Below are 12,822 nucleotides of genomic sequence, written 5' to 3' on the forward strand. Positions count from 1 at the left end.
GGAATTGCAAATATGGAACCCCTAACATGCAGGCTCCGAGGGAGTGTGGGCTGGAAGGGGCTTCACAAAACTTTGGCAGAGAACTGTTGTTATCAAATTGGAACCCAGGGAGGTTGGGTGGGAGAGGTGACCTGTGAATTCCAGTGATCCCATGTGTAGTGCTAAATGTGACAAAAAAAGACCCACAGGACACTTCCTTAATATTTAAGGATACACGTTTGTGATTTTGGTTTTTTTGCAAATGACTTGAAAACGCTGTGACACATACAAATTGGGTGAATCATAGGATGACATAAAAGGAAAATTATATTTGCTACAAGGATAGTATATGCCACCTAGCTGGTGATAAAAATAAACACAGCAGCTTTCATTCACTGGACTCTTCCCACGTGTACTTTTACAGGTATGCGATACTTAACAGGTATCACATGGAACCCTCGTTAACTCCAGCTCATTCTCCCCAGCATGCCTGTGCCCCCCCCCCCCAGCTGAATGTGACACTGGAGAAGCAGACCACTGTCCTGACTGGTCCCTCTCTCATTCATGACCATGATCCTTCAGTGGACTTGGGCGTTGTCAGGTCATCTTTCTCCGTTCCGTTCGTCGAGTGATTCTCAACTCTGGCTTCCATTAGCATTTCCTGGGGGAGATCATAAAAGGTATTGCTTTTATTTTCCTGGGTAATTCCACCCAGAAAGAATGAAATCCAAGTCTTTATGGAGATGACCTGGGCATCAGTATCCTTTTTAAAAGCTCTGTGGTTGGGGTCCCTGGGTGGCTCAGTCGGTGGAGCGACCGACTTCGGCTCAGGTCATGATCTCACAGTTTGTGAGTTCGAGCCCTGTGTCGGGCTCTGGGCTGACAGCTCAGAGCCTGGAATCTGTTTCGGATTCTGTGTCTCCCTCTCTTTCTCTGCCCCTTCCCCACTCGTGCTCTGTCTCAGAAATAAATAAACATTAATATTTTTTTTTAAAAGCTCTGTTGTTGATTCCAATGGGCAGCCTTGGCTGAGAACCACTGCGATTCTCTAGGTGACTGTTCACAGCTTTTTCTCTGTCTTCAAACCTTTAACACCTCTTCTCCCATCCTTACTCTTAGTCAGAACCTCGGTTTCCACTTACCTGAGAAACTAATGGCAATCAGAGAACTTTCACACCTTCCCACCACCAAATTCTTCTTTCTGCCCGTTACCTTGGAGAATGACTTGTTTCTGCTCCTACATAAGACCAACCCCTCCGCTTGTGTGCTGCATCCTGTTCCCTTTACTTAATTAAGGACATGACTCCAGCAATATTCCCTTCTCTTCCCAATGTTTCTCTCTTTCTGCTGGACCATTCCCATCTGCCCACCCCATCTGTCTATCCCTGGCTGTTGTTCCTCCCACTGAAACCCACTCACGTGCATATTGCGCACGTGCTTCTTCCCTTAACCTCATCTACTCCTCCCGCTGCTGTCTCGTTTTTTGTTCCTTGAAGGAATCATCTGCGCTTGCTCCCTGTAGTTCCTCTGCTCTCATGATTTAAGCCCGGTCAAATCCATGTTTTGCCTCCATCACTCCACAAAAACCACACGTGTCAGGTTCACCAGTGACCTCCACATTGTCCATTCCAGTGGTCAAGTCTCAGCCCTTACCTTGATTTATCAGCAGCATTTGGTATGGTTGGTTATTCCATTTCCCTTAAAAAAGTACTTTCTCTGGGCTTCTGGAACACCACACCCTTTGGTTCTCCTCTTCTGTCACTGGCTTCTGCTCAGTCTCTTTTGTTGGCTCATCTTCACTTGTTCGCTTTGGAGCGTGTCAGGGAGCAGCCCTTGGACTTGACTTCTTCTCTGTCTCCTTACTCCCTGGTGCTCTCCTACCATCCATATGTCAACGACCCTCTTTGTAGCTCCATCTCAGACCTTGACCCCCAAACACTGTACTCCTGTCTTCAGTCACCTATTCACCACATTTCCTGGGATGTCTAATAGACATCTCAATGATGACAAGTTCAAGACTGAACTTTTCCCTCCAACGCAGCCATCCCCACTTCAGGGGGTGACAGCTTCATCTTCCAGTTGCTAGGGTTTCAAACTGTGGAGTCACTCTTGATTCTGATTTTCTCATGCTGGATCCAGGCTATCAGCAAACCACGTCAGCTGCCCTTGCAAAGTAAATCAAGAAACCAACTCCTTGCTTGATCCACTAAATTCACCCTGGTCCAAGACCGATCAATCTCTAATTTAAAAAAAAAATTTTTTTTGTTTACATTTTATTTATTTTTGAGAAACAGTGAGACAAAGTGTGAGTGGGGGAGGGGCAGAGAGAGAAGGAGACACAGAATCTGAAGCAGGCTCCAGGCTCTGAGCAAGCAGTCAGCACAGAGCCCGACGTGGGGCTTGAACCCACAAACTGTGAGATCATGACCTGAGCCGAAGTCGGACGCTCCACCGACTGAGCCACCCAGGCGCCCCATCAATCTCTAATTATTCAAAGAGCTTCCCAACTGGGCCTCTTTCTTACATTTTTGCTCCTGTGGTCTCCTCCAAACGTCAACTAGAGTGATGATGTTAAAAGGCATCATGTCATTTTCTGCTCAGAAACCAACAAGGGCTTCTCGTTTCACTCAGAGCCAGAGTTCTTAGAAGGGTCAACAGGGTTCTGCATGATCTGGTCCTCAGGTCCTCACAGACTTCAGCTCCTATAATTTTCTGCCCCTCCATTCTGTCTTACTTCATGTCCCTTAAACAGAAAGCCCCTTTTTTTTCCTCAGAGCCTTTGCACTGCTCTTCTGCTCAGTTGGAACACCCTTCCTTCATACACTGTCATTGAGTTCCCCTTCTTTTCCTTCAGGTTTCTAATTAGATGTCACCTTATTTGAAAGGCCACTCTGACCACCGTATATAAATTAATCTGGTACCAGCCTCCTCTCTCCTCCCCCCTGGTTCCCTCCCCTTTATCCTGCCTTGCTGTTCTTTAGTGGCACATATGGCCATCTGATTTCTTTACCGTGTCTCTTCTCACTAAGAAGTTGTTTCTACGAGGGCAGGGACTTTGTCTCTTTTGTCCATAATTATTTTTCTAGGACCCAGAGCAATGCCTCAGGAATAATGGGCACAATTATTAATAATGGGCACAGGTGTTAGGTGAATTTAACTTCATCTTCACAACACCACTTCAAAATTAGTTGGAATAACCCACAATTTAGAGATGAGGCTCAGAGCGGTTAAGTAACATTTTCAAAGTAACAGAGCTTGCTAGCACAGAACTGGGACTCACGCTTTCTAAGTGACTGTGCCGTTAGACGCTCTCCCTGTTGAACCTGGCCTCCCCCCACCCCACATTCCACCTTGCCTCATTTTTTTCATATCTCATTGCAAGAGGGAAGCCCCACAGCCTGACAAAATCCCTGTGAAAATGCCCCATGTGTGACTAGAGGTGTGGGAGGCGCATAGGAAATGCATATACAGTCTCTTATCTGTGATTTCCAAATCCAAACGTCTGGGAAAACCAAGTTTTATTTTTAACCCATTTGGTGGCGAAACCTGTCTGGACTAATGTGCAGCTATTTATAAATCTTTATTTAACCTACTTAGAATAAGCATCCATTTGTTTTGCTGCAGAAACATGAATCCGCATTATTATGAGGAGCTGCCCTGCCCTTGCTGTGGGTGTTACGCAGTATATAGTTTAGGGAACGCAGCACTTTTCCAAAATATGAAGCATTCCGAATTCCAACACTTATCTGGCCTCCAAAGATTCCTGATAAGTGATTGTGAACCGTAGTTAATGCTTTCCTAAATGTCTGGCCTTGGAAACTCTGTGGAAAACAAGTTTGTTGTTGTTTTTTTCTTTCTTTCCCTGGTAACTAAAATTTCTTTTAAGGATCTTTCCAAGAACAAGCTCAGTTTTAAGACCTAATTAAGATTAGGCACAGCAGGCCAAGCCGAGTCTGGCATGCGTGAGATGCCTTCCTGAAACAGAGGGAATGAATAAAAGTCTACCTACTGAAGAGTGAGACCACCCCTCCCCAACATTTTTGTTGTTGCTGGTTCTCACAGTGCTGGCAAGCTAGGAGTAGACCTCCTTTTCCTTGGTCACGAGACCTCTCTGCATAAACTTAACGGCCCAAGAGAAAAGGCCTATAGATATTGATACTTAGCGTTCTTACTCTCAGCCCTCTGGTGGTAAGAGTTCTGTCTATGTAAGTGGAGCTTCCGGTCCCTTTAGTGTCTCACTTGTAAATTTAAAAAGACCACTGAGGATCACCAGACATTGAAAAAAGCTCAAAACCTAAATCACAGAAAACAAAAGAGACGAACAACGACCACATGAAAGGAAACTCGCAAGACATAGAGACAGAGCAGGGAGAGAAGCAGATTTTACCAAAACCGTTAAGTACTGGTGTCCGTGAAGATAGCACAGTGATAACATAAAGACGGGGGTGCAACAAAAGGAATATTCAGAGACTAACAAAGAACTCTTGGAAATTAAAAGTATGACAGAAATCAACGAGTCAGTAGACTATTTGGAATACAAGTTGAAGAGATCTTGGAGAAAGGCTAGAAACCAAAAAAAAAAAAAAAAAAAAAATTAAAAAGGGCTATGGAATGAAAAATAAGAAAGGATCATTCGGAGAAGTTCAACATCTGAATAGGAGGACATACAAAAGAAGATTAGAGACAACAGAGAGAAAGAGTTATCGAAGAAATAATACAAGGAAAACTCTGAGAACTGAGGAACATAGGCTTCTAGATGAAAAAACTCGCTTGAGAGCCTAGTGCTGTGAATGAAAAAAGACATGCATCAAAGCACGTCATTGTGGAAAAAAAAAAAAAAACCCACATAAACCAGAAGCAAAGCTTGAAGACACAAGCAAAAAAAAAAAAAAATCCCAAAGTAATTACATATAAGAATAGAAATCTTACAAATAAGAATAAGAAATAGAATAAAAATAAGAATAAGAATACATATAAGAAATAGATTCTACGGCAACACTGGAAGCTGGAAGGCAATGAATGGAGCTGTACCTTTAAGGTTCTGAGAGGGATTTATATCCTACTGAGCATTTATAGTCAGGCAAATTATTAATCAAACGTGAGGGAGGAATAATGGCATTTCAGATGTGAGAAAACTCAATTCTTTTACCTCCTATACATCCTTTCTGAGGAAGCTCCTCTAGATGTGTTCCTTCAAGATTAGGGGGTATTTAAGACAGGAGAAATGGAGTCTTCCTTTAAGCTCAGAGAGCAACCGGTTCAAGTTGGAGTAGGAGGACAGAAGATTCCAGAAGGGAGAGCATCAAGAAAAAAAAAAAACACAAAGAAGTTGGAAAGTTGAGGACTGAATTAGTGATAGGTACACAGAAGATTAAACAAATAAACAGACAATAATGGCCTCCAGAAATGACAGCTGAGGAATGTACATGAAAGAAATGAATCATAACACACCACAGAGCCTGGCTGTGAACAGTCATTTATCTGGTCATGATAATATATCTTCTAGTGTCGACTTAATAAAAAATGGTATAACTGTATTAGAAGAAGTAGATGAGGTACATGGGATAAAAGCAAGCTAAATTCTCATTTTTTGTAGTCGGAAGTAATGAATAATATCTAGCAATGACAGAAAATGCCATATAAGCATGCTATTTAGATATATACTGAGCTCACTCTAGAATTAGGTAAAAGAGCTGAAAGTCATAGCGTTTGGGTGGCAAAGATTACGGGGCTGGGGGGCTGGGGGAGGGCCTAAAATCATGTGTGGGTATCGCTCTGACACTAAAATAGTCTCAAGCCTTTCCCTGTATATCCACACCGGCAGCTCAAATAGGCACAGTCAGAACTGAAGGGTTGTTCGCTGTCGATGTGTTAACAACAAGAATGAATGGGTGTTTTGCACATGGCAGTGGCAGAGGACCTTCCTTTTTCTGATTCTTTGAAAAGGAATTCTTTACGCATTTTCTTTTCTTGTCAGAACCCGTGTATTCAGTGCTCAACTCATGTTTAATTTCAGCTTTTGATGAGAGAGCTTGGGGAGGCAGGCCGGTGTGTGGAATTCTGTCTTGGTCACTTACCAGCTTTGGGCCCGGCCTAGTTCCTTCAGCCCTTTTCCTCCTCTGAAAATGGAAAAAACGGGCATCTGGGGCACTCCGTCGGTTGAGCATACGACTTCAGTTCAGGTCATGATCTCGTGGCTCACGAGTTCAAGCCCCCGCGTCGGGCTCTGTGCTGACAGCTCGGAGCCTGGAGACTGCTTCGGTTTCTCTGTCTCCCTCTCTCTCTGCCCCTCCCCCACTCACCCTCTGTCTCTCTCTCCTTCTCTCTCTCCAAAATAAATAAGAACATTAAAAAAAAAATAAAATGGAGAAAACACTCCTTGCCTCATAGGGTTGTGTGAGGAATAAATGAATAAATTAGTATATTAAGTGCTTGGCACGTAGTAGTTGCTAAAAACATTTAAGTAAAAAAAAAAAAAATAGAGGACTATTGTGGTTAACCCTTGGTCTAGTACAGGAGCCCTGTAATGTCGGGTCCGGGCCCCACAGATGAACCATCCAGAAGAAACAAGAGCTCGGGAGGGAAGGAGAAGGCAGAAATACACCAGGAAGTCTTCTGATTTTAGCAGAAATTCTTCTTGCGTTTTGGGTGCTGTGTCTTCTGATCTGACCGCAGAGCTCAGCAAATGGGTCGAGACCCAGATCCTGGAAAGTTTTATGTGTGTGGATCAATCAAAGCTCTTAGCTAATTTAGCTTCCATATCCAAACAATTGGAACGGTCGCTCGGTCGCTCGCTTTCCAGATAATGTGGAATAATGGATGGAGGGTTCACAGGGTTATCTTTTACTCCAGGGCTCCTGTGTGCCTTATGATGATCATGCATTTAAGCCAGGGACTTGGGCCCAGCCTACCCCTGGGATAGGCTGACCCATTCTCTGACTCAGAACCAAGCCCATTAGTAATGATCCTTGCCTGGAGGATGCTGGGCCATGAAATTCTTAAGGTGTATGTTCTTGGCTCATTTTATGAACTTCTTTGGTTCTTGGTGGGCTCTCTAAATCCTGGTTTATGGTCTGTGGTCAGCGCCCACACGTTGTACATCTGAAAGGAAACACCTGCATGCAGCATGAGGGAGTCAGTGAGGCCAAGGCAGCGTCTCATTTCTCTGCTTTCTTCCTTAGAATCATCTTCTGAGGCTTCCGGGCTGACCGAGGGCCTTGGCTGAGGAGGTGCCAGGGGCTGTAAGGTCGGGGAACAGTGCAGGCAGGAGTGAGGGCAGGGAGCGATAGAGCAGAGTAGAGGCCTCTAGCACGAGGAAGTTTTGGAGGCAAACTTTGGCTGGTTAGGCCGAGGGACAAAAGCAGTGAAACCAAATCCAGATATTAAGCCAGTGATTCATGTGGGATTTGAGCAGGGAGCAGGGAGTGGAAGACACACAGATTACAGTGGGGCATGAATTCAATGTATTAACACTGTGAGGAAGCACATGTGTATACAGGTGGCTCGAGGGACATGGGGACTCTGTGGCCAGCTGAATGGATCACACTGGTAGGGTGATAGGAGTTAGTATGAGCCACTTAATAGAAAAGCCTTCAAATAGAAAAAGCTCTTGTTATTACTGTTGTAATTGTTTATTTCTCATGTTTCTGCTAAGAACAAGTTGTACTTGCAGTCTAAGACTGGCCCATCTAGTTGCCTCATCTATCAGAAACCTAGTCGTAAACTTGGGAAGGAAGCTGGGGAAAAAAAAGGCTTTGAGTAGCCACAATGGATGGCCAAAGCCCGACTACAAAGCCATGCACTGGGTGATGCTGGGAGTGCCCCTCTGCTTTCAGTCATGGCCCTGAAAGACTTCAGTGAGCCGGAGTCAGCTGGGACCCCAGAGCCTATCTAAACCTAGCTCTTCAGGGGTTTATGGAGGGGATTCGGGGGATGCTTATAGGAAGAAAAAGTAGGAAGTATAGATGAGCTTTGCAGTCTCTTGAACGTCACCAAGCATCTGCTCTCTCTGGACCTGCACAGTTTCCTGTCTGCCTCTCTCTGGGCCTCTGCCCTCTCTTTGTGGGCCAGCTTCCTCTCCTTCTGCAGGGCCCCACGGCCCCATCACTTGGTCTTGTGCATGGCATTCACTTCTTCTAGCCCTACGATTCCCCGTGAGCTGACTGTAGCCTTTGGTCACCGTTACTGATTGGTCCAGCACCCTTATGGGTGAGTTGCTTTTGAGTCAAAGTTCCACCCTGTGTCCATCCGGGGACTGCCCAGGTGTGAGTGTGGGTTGGGTAGCAGGAAGACCTGGCAGAATGACTTGAGCATTTGAACAGTACTGGAGGTCTGCAAGCCATCTGAAAAAGGATTTAAGTAGCATTATTGGAGCCCCCACATTCCCTCATCAGTCGGCAGATTGCCGTGACTGGGGTGCAGGTGCATGGGGTGGAGAGGAAGGGGGTGCTGATCAGCTGGGAAGGGGCACGAGACTAGGCTTCTCAGGGTCTTTGCCTAGGTCACAGGGCCGCAGAAATCCAGGAAGTCTGTTTGGACAGATGATGGGGTGAACTATCCCTGTCTCGGTGAAGGTTTGGCCTGGAGCAAAAGGCGGGGTAAGAGAGTCTAGCTAGAGATGGGGAGGGGGGCCTCCCTCCTGGGAAGAGGGTAGGTGAGTCAGCAGCCCCAGAGTCCACCAGCCCTGGGAGCCCCTTGCTTTTGTTCCCTGGGGAAGGCTCATTACCAGCAGGCTCCCAGGTGGCCACCAGCTCAGCTGCGGTTTGCAGGTAGAGATCTCGTCCCAGCCTGACCCAGTCTCCCCACGGAGACTTTGGCTCCTGCTGTTTTGTCAGCATTAATTACAGACAGCAGCAAAGTGCCCATATGCTGCAAGTGACTTTTTATTTTTCCATGTCAGCTGATGCCTTTGTCCTTTGCTCTGCTCTGCCCTGAGCCTTTGTGGGACCTTGGCATTTCCACCCCCTCCATGGCTCATTTCATCTTCACTTTCATCTGATGATGAAACTTCCTATCAGTGTCTGAAGTCTCATGGGGATGACTGTTGTTTCTCATGGCATCTCAGGGTCTCTTCCCCCTGGACACCATGCTTGTGTGTTACCACTCGTCTCTGTCCCTCAGGGGGTTTCCCACCTTTTGCTCCTTACCGTTCTCACTCAGGTACCCCCTCCCCAGGCTTGATTAGGGGAGTGCATTTTATCAGTAGGTCTTATCTTCTATTTGGGCTAAGCTGAATGTGAACATGAAAAGTGAGAATCCACACGGTTGGCACTCCACTCTCATTTCCACTGCCAGTGTTACCCGTGGTGAGCCAGGATGTGGGTGAGGGAGGGGCCAGGCGGCCCTGGGGAAGGAGCAGGGGAGGAATGGGCACCCTTCTCCATGGCTGAGAGCAGCTTATATGGCACAGAAGTCCTGGAGGCAGCATTCCAAGATGAGATATTTGGAAACTCTTTGACCGGGCCTTAAGGAAATAACCTTGGATTTCCCCAAAGATTTACTTTTAAGCACTCTTTGTAATTACCATAAAAACATTGGAGATGGCCAGCCTTTGGGGGTGGGGTAACATTTATAGCCACATAGGTGCAAGTTATATCACTGTTACAATGGGGCTGCAGGAGAACGCTGATGACACAGAACCAAGTCATGCCTAGCTTTATTGCAGCTTTGTGAAAGATCTGGATAACCAAATAAAACCAGGAAGAGTGTGTTATCTGTAGTTATCTTGGGTGGAGAGGAATAGGTAATTTTTTTCCTTCTGTTGACTTAATTATATTTTCTGAAGTCTCTAGATTAAACACAAATTTCTTTGATCCTGGGAAAAAAAACAATTGCTTGAAAAACATGCTGTTCACCCAGACAGCTATAATAATATATGGACTGAAAATTTAGTTTCCGTTAAAAATGCTCTCAAAATAAATTGGGAATTGAATTCACATTCGTAACATTCCAAACAACATACTGTGGGTCAAAGGGAGACTGTGAGCAAGTTGGATGTGTTCGTTGATTGAAATCAGGTATCCATAAGCCTTATCTAAACACGAGACTTGGGGCCAGAACTGTACTTTTCTTTTTCTTGCTTTTCTTACTAATAATAGCAAGTAGCACAGGATTAAGTGACTGTGGTAGAATTTGCTTTGCTTCATCTAGAGCTCAGTGAAATTGCACAGCCCCCGAAGGGGTAGGTCTGGGTGAATAGATGGGCAGTTTGGGTCCTGGAAAGGTGCCTGGCTGTTTCAGGTGGGGCTGTAGTTCTGGAAGGGGCTCTGAGGTGTCACGAGTGACCAGGGCCAGGAGTGGGAGGAGGAAGGGGGCTAGCCCTCCTGCATGTGTTAACATATGCGCTTCTGGTGCTTTGTCGGCAACTTTTCTGTGTGTGCGTGTGTGTGTGTGTGTGTGTGTGTGTGTGTGTGTGTGTTTCCTCTGTAGGTGAGGTAGAGCCGATTGTGCAGAGCTTGCGGCCAGCAGCCCACAGAGAAGCAGTGAGCCCCAGCTGAAATGAATTGGCCTCCTTGAGTGTGCCCACACCCTGGTGCCCAGCCTCTGTCCCAGCAGTGAGGTAAGACCCCTTGAATCCCAGCTTGGGGACAGAGAGGGCAGAACGCCTCCTCTTTGGAGGTGCTGGAAACCTCTCCCTCTAAAGCTCAAGGGAGAAGGAGCAGTTGTTTCTAATATAAACCACCTGCTTCTACCTCAGCCCGTTGCGGGGCAAGGTCACTTGGTGGCTGCAGAGGCTTTGATTTTTCCGAGCAGGGCTTTTGGAATCTTAACGGGGAGTTGTGTTTTTCTCAGTTGCTGGTGAAATTTGAACTCCAGAGGGGATGAATTTATCCTCCAGGTAAGACTGCACGGGATTCACGTGACTGGCTTAACTTAGGGGGCACCTGCTCTGTTCTGCGAGGGAGCTTGAGCTCTTAGGATACTTTCTCTTTCTCTCTGTCTCACACCCAAGGGAGACAGAATGACCAAAATGATGTGAGGAGGTTAATACAAAGCATTCCGCTAAGCTCACTAAAAAATGACTAATTACCTAGATATGTTCTGATTGTAAAGGTAATATGTGCTCATAGGACACCTGGAGAAATACTGACATGGAAGAGAATAAAACAGGCCTGAAATCCTACCGCTGCTGACAGTCCTTCAGATAATTTTCATTAAGGTTACTCCTTCAGTCCTTCAGCCCCCACGGCATGTTGCCGCCCCCTGCACGGAAGTAGAGAGGTGAGGCCGAAAGAACCCTTAATTAGGAGCCCGGAGAATTTGCTGCTAGTCTGGGCACTCTCAGAGAGCTGATTTTTAAATATTCAGGAGTTTTGCAAACTGCTTGTTAAAAACTGTTGACAGCTAGAGATTGGCCACGGTGGGGAAGTTTACACTGCCGAAGTTAGCCAGTTTTATAAACCAGGGCTTTTTGGTTTTGGAGATTCAGGTTACTTGCTCGTTCTACCACCGACAGGCTGGGAGGCATGAAGCAAGTCACTGTCCTGTGCATCTTCCTTGTCCTTCCTCTCCTGCGGAGAGTACTGCTCAGTAGCAGAATCCATTAGCAGAATGGATGAACGGATGAGATTTCTGTTCTAATCATCCCATGAGGCGGTCGTGAGGCTCCCTGCCCGTGGGAGGGGGCTTATGTGATTGGTAAGCCTTTGGTTTCTCAGTGGAGAGAAGTCTGCTGGCCTTTCCCCACGCCTTGGCTCTCGCTTCTTGGGAAATCTGTGAATTACTGACACCCTTTTGTAAGGGCAGATAAAAACTCTCCATTTACTCATGGACATCTGGGGCATATTTCCTTCCTGGAAAAATCAAGGAGTCGGTCAAAGAAGTGTGAAAAGGAAGGCCCAGCACGGCTACATGTGAGAGCCAGGACTGAAATTAGAGCTTTTGACTCTTAAATTCTACAGGAGGGTATGAGGGGGGAGGAGGAGGAGGAGGAGCACTTCCTGCCAAATGTAAAAATTGAAACAAAAGCCTCTTTCTTCAAGGCCCTGCTGTGGGCAGATTAGAGCTAATTAAATTAGCATAATGGAGCCCCAGCCTCTGCCCTTCTCCCTCTATTTTCCTGGAACCTTTGGGCTCCCTGCCTCCCCACCCGTGCCCCATGTATTCCGGGGAAGGGGATAGGGAGAAGGTGGGGCATCAATTAGGCACCAGTTCACTTTGTAGAATCGTAGTTCAGAGAATTAGAAAGGTGGGAAGGACTGGAGAGGCCATTTGGTCCGAAGCCCTTATTTTAAGAAGCCAGGTCGCTCAGCTGGTGACTGGCGGTGGGTGGCCGATGGGAAGGTACGTGCTCCTCCTGGGGAGGCGGGGAACCAGGCTGGTGGGATGGGGCACGGCTCTGGAGGCCTCCTGATCACTGAGCCCTTGTGTGCCATGGCTAAGGGGATGTAGTGGATGGTCTCAGGGGCCGTCCCTGCCTCCACCTTTCTCAGACCCCTTCCCGTGCGTCTGCTGCCATAGCCTTCGTGCATGTGGGGCTTCTCTGGTGTGCTTGCAGTTAAGTCCCCTTCCTCATCAGGGGTTTGGTTTTCCACTGAAACCACCTGGGCAGATGCTAGTCTGGGGACTTACCTGTGTGTACGAGGGAGGGCAGGAAAGGGTCGGTGACGGCTCTAGGCACTGTGCTTGTACTCTTGTCTGCGGAATCTCATTTAGTTCTGCAGTGGCCTAACAGGATAATAGGTTTTTCCATCCCCACGAGGCAGATGTGGAAATGGAGTCTCTCGTGGAGGTAAAGAGACTTGCCCAAGATTTCATGGCCCACAGGCGACAGAGATGTAAACTCAGCCTGCTGTGACTCCACAGCTCTAGCGGATGCTTTTCACAGCAAGTGCTCGCCTCCAG

General features: G+C 46.7%; 1 protein-coding gene across 6 annotated transcripts in view; it reads left to right on the top strand.

Annotated features, from left to right (window-relative positions):
- Nucleotides 1-12,822, top strand: part of ST6GAL1 (ST6 beta-galactoside alpha-2,6-sialyltransferase 1) — a 120,837-nt gene that overhangs the window by 18,347 nt on the left and 89,668 nt on the right. For 2 of the 6 annotated variants that reach the window (XM_047876351.1, XM_047876355.1), the window contains exon 2: nucleotides 10,408-10,537. The exons of the other annotated variants lie outside the window; for them this stretch is intronic. The gene's annotated coding sequence lies outside the window, so the exon portion shown is untranslated. The remainder of the gene's footprint in view (nucleotides 1-10,407; nucleotides 10,538-12,822) is intronic. 6 annotated transcript variants of the gene reach the window in all.

The sequence above is a fragment of the Prionailurus viverrinus genome, chromosome C2 (assembly GCF_022837055.1).
Source record: "Prionailurus viverrinus isolate Anna chromosome C2, UM_Priviv_1.0, whole genome shotgun sequence".
NCBI classification, from domain to species: Eukaryota; Metazoa; Chordata; class Mammalia; order Carnivora; family Felidae; genus Prionailurus; species Prionailurus viverrinus.